We start from the raw sequence: 9,967 nt of genomic DNA on the forward strand, positions 1-9,967 counted from the left end.
GCTGTTTTATTCTACTAGACATCCTCGTTCAGTACAAGACTTCACACGATGAATGTTTGCATTCTCGATTTGATTTTCCTTTTAAACTAGCTGAAATACCCGTACTTCGTACGGGAAAAATAAGTTTATGCAAAATATTTGAACCCGTTCTCCTCTTAGGATACGCTTTTCAATAAAAATGCAACGATAAAAATCCGTAATGTCACCCTTTTCACTTCACCATTCACCTCCTATACGATGGGGTCAAAAGTTTGACATACGTATAAGGCATTTGGAGTGTCACTATTCATCTCAGCGACCCCTAAAACTATGAATTACATACTAATATCAGTCGTTTTCGATTATCTTTACATATCACCCTTTTCCCAACTCTATCCCTGACCCCTTCTCCCTCCTATGACAATAATGTGACAAAAACCTGAGTTAGGCCAAGTCCATACATGTAGCAAAAAGCATTACATTCGGTGAGGCAACTAGGAGGTGTTGGCCCCAAACATCATTATATTCACCTTTATTTATACAGAAAAAAAAACTCCTTAAAACGAAAATTTTCAAAAATGCTTAAATATATATCCTCTTATCTTTAAGTATGAGTTTATACACTGAGTTTCATTTTTCTAACTTGGCAGGCACGGGAGATATTTTATTTATGACATAAATTTTTGAATCGCCTCTACCTCCCTTAGAATACGCCTTTCGGGAAATCTAACATGATAGAAACCAAAGAAATCTAACATAATAGAAACCTTATGCAATAGTCCACTCATGTTCCAAAAATGATCAAAATCGGTCCAGCAATTTAGAAGATGTTAATCGTCAACTTTCATATGTTTTTACATTTATTTTTATATACCGTGGCTATCACAAAGATAGTGTATATATATATATATATATATATATATATATATATATATATATATATATATATATATATATGTGTGTGTGTGTGTGTGTGTGTGTGTGTGTACGTGACCTACAATATATTTACTCCGATGTCGACTACATTTGGCGTAGAGATAGATTTTGACTTGCTTGGTAGGCATGTGAAACATTTTCTGGTGCAGTCCTCTGATTCCGACTTTTGCACCGTCAAATTTAGGGTTTGGAGGGTCAAATTTTCTAAGCACACACCACACACAAATTACCGATCACTATTTAGAACCAGAATTAGGGGGAAATACTTGGGACAAACCTGTTAAACGTTCAGGCTAATCGCTAAGTAAACGTGTTGTGCATATTATATATGTTAAAATTAATTAAGGTTGATTTTTTTCGGAGTGGGGAGGCTCATGAATTCATAATTCTTGCTTCATATCACATGATACGCTTTTTTTTCTCCCTTGCCTTTGGCTGGAGTGGTCTCTAATTTACTGATTCAGGTTCCCCAATGAAAGCATTATCACATGCGAAGATAATACTCATAAAGTGTCATAACTTGTGGAGGCAACTCTCCTACCACTTAAGGTTCCCAACGTTCCAGGAGTGCGCACTTCAAGATAAAGTTTTCGTACTCTTTATGATACGATACGAGCATGAATGCATAAATGAAGGAGGGAGTAAGTTCACCACATAAAGAACAATTCTTAAATGAAACGAAATGTGATCCGGATCCATTTCAATAAAATTTCTGCTATTCGTACCTCCAGAAACAATTTCATAAGGTATTTGAGTTGTGTCAAATATTGTCGTCCCAATTTAATTTGTGAAGCATTTAATGGACCTACTATATCAATTCCAAAAGAACTACCCATTTAAGTCCACTGTTCCCAAATGGGATCACTTTATTCCTTTTTGTTAATGGATTATTCCTTATGTATTTATTTCGTCTTTTACAATAAGGACCTGGTACCAGTTCATCTGCTACCTCTAAAATCCTTAAAATATATTAAATGAGGTCAGAATCAATAAGTTTAGAAATAATTATGAAATTCTGAAACAAAAAAAAAGTTGGGCTTAAATGGGTTGATACTGTTACTTCCCCGCTATCTGAACAAAATATATTTCTCTAAGATGACGTATAAGTGTAATTTGGACCCTATTTCAGTAGAACGTCAAGTGGGGGCTCTAAAAGTAATAAAAACATTTAGGGTCTATAAAAGTTTTAAATTCTAGGGAGGACACGTAAATTTCATATTTCGTATTTTCTAGGGGCAATTGTAAGTGCTCGCTCCTCTGAATAAAGTTCTAAGCTACAGTGCTGCCTATAACCCTTCTTTCTTTCTTCATAATATTGTTTTTCGTATTCAAACTTATCATCACTATGCACTCTAAATATTTCTATAGAAAATGTTAGCGAAAGGCAGCACTGCTTCCAGTTCACTTCCTTCTGCGTTTCTCTTTTATTCTTATTTCTTGGTTCGGGGCAACGGTGGCTCATTGATAGAGGGTTCACCTCTGGTGCTTGGGGTTCCTCGTTCGATCCCAGCTCGCGCCAAGAGAACTTTGTGGTGGAAACAACGCGTTTGTGGGTTTTCTCGGAATTCTTCAGTTTCCTCCCACTTTCTTCATTAAATCATTTCATTCATTATTTCATCATCATCGTCTCCTTTAGTCTAGCCGGCATATCCATGGGACGTACAACTTAAAGATTTCATTTTATTTCATTTTTTATTTCTTGGTTCATTTTTAATATACAAGCTCTTTACGAGTCTGATTTTCTCATTCGTCCCTAAACTTATTTAGGACTTTCACCAAAATTTCCCTGTTTAGCAGGTCAAAAGCCTTTTCTAAATTTTAACAATCACTACATACACTAGGTATATTTGATTTGGTTAATTTGAAATCTTAGCATTTTTAGTTTCTTCCCTTTCTTACGAGTATATTTAAAGTCTTTTTATTTAATAGTCTCACATATTCATATACAGACTATGTGCTTCTCTATTCAATACTCGAAGCACAAAATCTGTCTCATGGATAAGATTGATAGTTCTATAGTCCTTTGCTTCTTTACACTTTTCAGCACCCGATTCCTTAGCAAGTGGAATCATTACTATCTCATTAAAAAAAAAAAAAAAAAAAAAAAAAACCCGCAAAATTTAAATAATTCAGAAAATAATATAGAAAACTGTAAAGCAAATAATTATCGTTTGTTTAATTTTTCGATTATTTGCTGTTAAATTTTAACGCGAAAACAACGTCTTACATGAAAAGCGATGAATCTTGCATCTCAAAAGAATTTTTGAATGTGATTCGGCACATTCTGACTTACTGCAATACAACAATGTTCGTTGGCTAAGTAAAGGTCAAGTGATTGAACGTTCTTGGCAAGTAAAAGAAGAAGTAACCTCTTTCTTAAAACAACTTGGATACACAAGAAGCAAGGAAGTATCTGGAGTTCCTAGCAAACGGGAGCAATATTCAAGCTGTGACTTTCCTGAAAGACATGCTGAGACATTTAAATATGCGCTCAATACAAGGAAATGGGAAATTAATATGTGATCTGATACAAAGTGTATCTTCTTTCCTTCGCAAGCTGGATATCTTTGAAAAAGACATTGCAAATCAAAAATTTATTCACTTTTCCTACAATTCTTGAATATAAAAATAATTCTGAAATAGACTTTGCAGTATTTTCATATTTTATGTCAAATCCCAGGAAGGAATTTAAAGCAAATTTCCAACACTTTGCAGAGATAGTGAAGTTGTCGCAATTCTTAAAATCGCCTTTTGAAGTTTCTCCAGTGGCAGAATAGACTGACGTGGTTGCAAAGTTGTTCCACCTTTCAAAGCCTTTACTCCAAATTGAGATAATAGACTTACGGGAAGACATTTCCTTGAAAACATGTAAAACTGCATCCGCCGAAGAATTTTTAGAGTAAACATGTCTCAAAAAAATATGGAAATTGCTAAAAAAAAAAAAAAAAAAAAAAAAAAAAAAAGTAGCCATTTACCTGGCCACTATGTTTGGGTTCACATATGTTTGTGAAAATTCAGTTTCAAAAACGAATTGTTTAAAGAACCAATATTGCTCAAGGTTAAAGGTCACCCACCTTGGAGAGCCTCTTCAGCATAAGCTGCTCCCTGTGTGAATCTAACTTAAAGAAAACAGACTCAGGACCGCAAATGTAATTTCTCCCATTGATTTTTGAATACTATTGTGTCTATCTATTGTATTTTGTATTATTTTGTGAGTGAAAATTAAAATAAACAGTTGAGAATGTTCCAAGATCATTGCCAGAATCAACTTAAAAAGAATTAATTTTTCTTAACTTCTACAGGCTTTATACTAATTGTTCTATGTGTTTTATTATTATACTCATTAAACAATTATTGTAATATAGCTATCCGTTTATAATTTTCTTGAGTACTCAATTTTTTCCATGTTTTGTTTAAAGATTCTGTTAAAACGTTCTATTATATGTTGTTTTATGAAGGCACATGCTCAAAATGGAGGGCTCAAAATTGAAAAATTCACGAAATATCACCTCTCTATGACTTACGGTTCCCGAGATAAGGCTCCTTAAATCTCCCGAAATCGAAACTTTTTTAGCCAGTATCTCGAGAACGGTAAGAGTGCCGCGAAAAAATTCCATCACTTCTTTCAGATAGTTTTCGATGCTCTATCAAAAGGAGGGCTCAAAATTGAAAAGTTCGCAATTAACAGACACACTCAAACATAGAGACACAGACTGAGTAGTAAGGAACTTTTTAAAATTCGTTGAAGATGGTAAGGATTTTTTTTTTTTTTTGAAATCGATAAAAATTTTCAAAGGTATTCGGACCCCACCTAAAATTACTTGTCGTCCCCTGGATTATTCTATTACTACAATGCAATTGTGACTCACTTTCTTCTTACGAAATGGTGGAATTTAAAGAGAACAAGGTAGAATAAGACACTTTTATTTTCTTTAACGGAAGCACAAAGATAAAGCTAAAATGTTCTACGGGAGAAGAGAATTCGTATTTTTACTTCTTTCCTTATCTTAAAGAGTAAAACTTCGTCTCAAGATCTTGTGCTTTGCTTTGTTTCTGTTACTCCACTTTTTTGTTTTAAAGGAACAGAATCAACCTAGAACCGTCTCATTCTGTTTCGGAGTTGTATCATTCCGGTAAATTAATGGCATAGAGCTGTCTACTGCATCTGTGCCGCTTGCAGCATCGCATCCAGTCCCAGTGTGTTGTTGGCTGGCACTACCCTCAGACTCCAGGCTTGGTTGGGCCGCTTTCTTTTTTCTTCCTCTCTCTCATGTGACGATTTTCAACTGTCATGAATATTCTGTCGTGTCAACCGGGTAAAGATGATGAAGTTTTGGGGTAGTGGGGGTGGTGGGTGGAGGAAGGGCAGGATGAATAAATGCCACTTTCAGGAGCAGAGAACCGAGAATGATCGCTGAATGCTGGAGAAAGGTAACAGAGCGAGGGGGTTCGTGCCTGTCACAGATAAACACTCGCCCCCTCCATGGGAACTAGCCAAATGGGATTCACGCAACACCGCCCAACAATATCACATTCACAACACACGCACTCCATAAAAATGAACAAAACGCAACCAAAGAAACAAAGAAAGAATTTTTAGAGAGAAAAAATGAACATCACACAAAAAGAACAGAAAGTGGGGGTTAGGGGGACAGTGAAGTGAATACTGATGGATTCTTTCAAAATTCCTAATCTATCGTGGAGTTAAATTGGCCATATACATTCAAACAAGTCTATTTGGGGGGATGCAGAAGCATGCTTCTAATAAATTTGTATTTTGTACGGTGAGAACTTCATGTATAAGCCCATATGCCTAATTATACTGTAATGCACCTGATGATATCCATGAAAAGTCAAGTAGAAAATGTGCAATGAATGGGATACGAATAACTAGAATTTCTAAATCTTTCATGTGTTTCACACAAGTATATTAAAACTACAGAAATATCAGAAACTGGAGATCTGTACAGAAATTTGAGAAAGTAATGAGTTTTACATTTTGGCCTCCATTAACGTTTCTGCCCTTCTCGCTGGTTTAGTGGCACGCGGCCTTTGTGCGCCTGGTTTTGTGTTTGGTTTTCAGTGAGAGACAATTGAAATTTGAACGCGTTACAATGGTTTGGATTCCATCCTAAAGTGTAGATCCATGTGTCCTATACAGTCTCGGTGCTCAAAACAGACGTTTAACTTCAACAAACAGCATCATTGACAATTCCATGAATTTTCCCTGATGATTTCACAAAGAAAAAAAGGAAATAAATAAATAAATAAGAACGGACGGTGACAGATTAGACTTTGGAGCTTGGAACAACACGATTGGTAAACAGCAATTGAGAAAACCGTTCTTCTACATCTGCTCTGTAAGAATAGTAAATAATCACTGTTTGAATGCAAGGATCGCCAATTCTCTAGCGCAAAACTTCCCGTTTAAGTTGGAAGTTAAGAGATCTGATACATAAACTTTTACGTTATTATTATTATTATTATTATTATTATTATTATTATTATTATTATTATTATTATTATTATTATTATTATTATTATTATAACAATTCTTACAAAAAATAACCTGTTTTAACTTTATGACAAGAGTTCTAGCTGCAAATCTTGATTTTATTGTTATTGTGTATTCTCAGTGTATTTTTATGTAATAATCTTTCATTCAAAGAACCAATCTTTTATCTTATAATATGGCAATAAGTGGCCAAGATTTTTGCATGCTGAATGTGCAATTTTAAGCAAGGTAGACTCATTCTTTTAAATGGTAGTTAAATTTGCATAGTTCTGTTAATTATATATTATGAAATTGACTGTTTTTCCTTTTAATTTTTACTTTATATATTAGTTTGAACCTTCTGGCAAAGGCCTCTAATAGTCACTCTGCAGACTACTATAAATTTTATGGTCTGTTTACAATGATTAAATAATGGTTTCAACATAGTGCTGTATTTTTACCTATGAGCTTATAATGATTGTATAATGGTTTTAATCTAGTGCTGTATTATTTTTGCCTATGAGCTTACAATAATTATATAATGGTTTTAACATAGTGCTGTATTTTTGCCTATGAGCTGTTCACAGCACTTAAAATAAAATTATTATTATTATTATAAATCTTCCTATAGAATAAAAAATTCATGAATTATTTTAATGAATAACAATTATTTAAGTTCTCTTCAAAATATTTATAATCCTTCATTTGATCTTTCCATAAACTCACCAAGATAGTATATTGTGTACGTGATCTACAAACTCATACGATTTTTAACTAAACGTGTCTAACACGCCTGTGATATACAGTATTAGAATTCCAGTGCTATGCATAAGTGTCAGAAGTCTTATAGAACGACTTTGTCCGTCCGTCTGTCCATTGACAGGTATAAGAGCAAAAGTGGTACGAGATGTCTAGAAACTGCTTTTTTGCAAACGATTCAGCGTTCCAAGAATAGATTCAATTTCCTCCATTAACCCTCTATTCAAACCGGAAGAGGTTCAAATTAGCCATTTCCGGTTTCAACATTTATCACTTAAGATCGAAAACAATGACAGATAGGAAGAAACGTTTTTTGTAAACCATTCGGTATGTCAAGATAACATATCATCACTATCCACAACACTTTATCAAGACCAGAAATTATGTAAATACACTATTACTACCGGTTTTAATACTGTTTTAAATACACTGAGAAAAAATGTTAGAGGCATACTTAAAAAGGTAGGTTACATGCGTAATTCCTATAGTTTTTGGACAACGTACAGCAGACGTACAACTGAAAACGCATGTTTTATAATACTTTCTGTATAAGTGTTCCATCTATACGTACTTTCCGTATGAAACAATATAGGCGGTCAGGATCTCACATACAAATAGACGTATATAACATATAGCTGAGGAATGTAACGTAAGTATATGCATGTGATATACGGAAAACTATTATATGTCAGACATCCTACAACGACATGATGTAACATCTAAGGGCAGGTAGCATATGGCTAACGTATGCTCCATACTGATTTCTGTAGTAAGCAAGAGGATTCCGTATACTTGTACAATATACCGCTGTCCGGTGAACGGATTTTTCTCAGTGTAGGGCAAAACGGTGAAATGTAGCTTTTTGCAATCGATTCAACGTTTTAAGAATAGGTTACATCTCCGTTGATTCTCTATTCATACCGGATGTGGTTTAAATTTACAATTTCCGATATCAATATTTATCGCCATAGAACAAAAATATAGTAGATAGCGACAAGGGTTTCTTGCAATTGATACAGAGTATCGAATGGACATACCATTATAACCCACAACACTCTACCGAAACCGGAAGTTGTTGAAATTTACTACCATTTTCGGTTTCAAAAATGATTTATATAGAGCAAGAAAGGTAAGAGATATCGAAATGACTTTTTAAAAAATTGTTTCAATGTTCTAATAATATGTCCCATCTTCTACGTTAACCTACTATTCAAACCGAAAGTGGTTCAAATTAACCATTTCCGGTTTCAATATTTATCACCATAGAGTAAATATCGTAATATGTAGCAACGAACGGTTTTCTGCGATCGATTTGACGACTCGAAAGAATATATTATCACAACCCACAACACTACCAAAAAACCGGAATGGTTGAAATTTGGGTTTTTCAAATAGAATTAATGTTCGAGGGATCAGTTTTATCTTTGATCTTAATACTTTATTGCAACCACGACCCGGGTTCAATTCCCGGCGGGAGCTCATGTTGTTCGGATTCCACGTTAATCAGTAGGTCCACGTCTCACATAGCGTCGCTGCTGAAAAAGGCGCTAAACTAAAACCAACTCAACTCTATTGCAACTAGTAGTTATATTACTTCAAGTTTGAAAATGAAATGAAATCTTTGAGTTTTACGTCCCACGATTATGCCGGTTAGGCTAAAGGAGACGGTGATGATGAGCAATGAATGAAGAAAATGGGAGGAAACGGGAGAACCCCGAGGAAACCCACGCACACGGTGTTTGTCCACCACAAAGTACACTTGGCGGGGGCTGGGATCGAACCCGGAACCACAAGCACCAGAGGTGAATGCTCTACCACTGAGCCACCGCGGCCCCTACTTCAAGTCTGAGTTTTGAATTAGTATAGTTTAACGTCTACCGTAGTTTCACACTGTAAAACGAAACTTATTTGTCTTCTTTGGCGTACGAATTGGATACTTTCGGGATTTAACTCTCTTCCCTTGAGCAAGATATTATGAATAAGTAGCAGTATCGGTGTATACCACGTGAAGAAGTTTATATATATATATATATATATATATATATATATATATATATATATATATATATATATATATATATATATATATATATATATATATATATATATATATATATATATATTGAAAGTAACTGAATGGTTTGCAATCAATGTGACGTTTAGGTACATTTAATTTGTTAGACACTACGAGGTGATACTTTTTATATGTAAGACTTGGAAAATAAATTTTTGATTGTCTATATATTGGGCCAATCAAATTGGATAAATGACCTCCATTAACGATCTTGATTCCCAATTTTTAACCATCTACATCATGGTCAAAATTTGTGGTTATCCATCAAGTGTTTCTTGAGATTTTTTGTTTCCTGAACTTATCAGAGTAAATATGCCATATAAAGGAGTTTTGGTAAACTTAACTCTTTAACAATAAACATTATAATATTAAGATATAGGCTATATTTACAAAAAATATCAAGCTCTCTCGTGGCTAAGCGGTTACTGTATGCGCTTTTGGCGTGGGAGACAGGGGGTTTGATTCCTGGAAGGAGAGCTCACGTAGTTCGTATCCCACATTAAACCGTAGGTCCACGTCTCATATAGTCTCGCTGCTGAAAGGGATGCTAAACTCAAAACTGAATCAATTTACAAAAATCACGCTGGTCGTAAAGAATATGAAATTGATGCCTTTTGTTGAAATTCTGCATATGTCGCTGTTCCCTAGTTATTAGCTTATACTGTCCTTGTTTTTTGCAAACAAAAAAGAAAAAAGTTCATTAATTGCTATTTAGAATAAGAATT

The sequence above is a fragment of the Thermobia domestica genome, chromosome 1 (genome assembly GCF_964235325.1).
Source record: "Thermobia domestica chromosome 1, izTheDome1.hap1.1, whole genome shotgun sequence".
NCBI lineage: Eukaryota > Metazoa > Arthropoda > Insecta > Zygentoma > Lepismatidae > Thermobia > Thermobia domestica.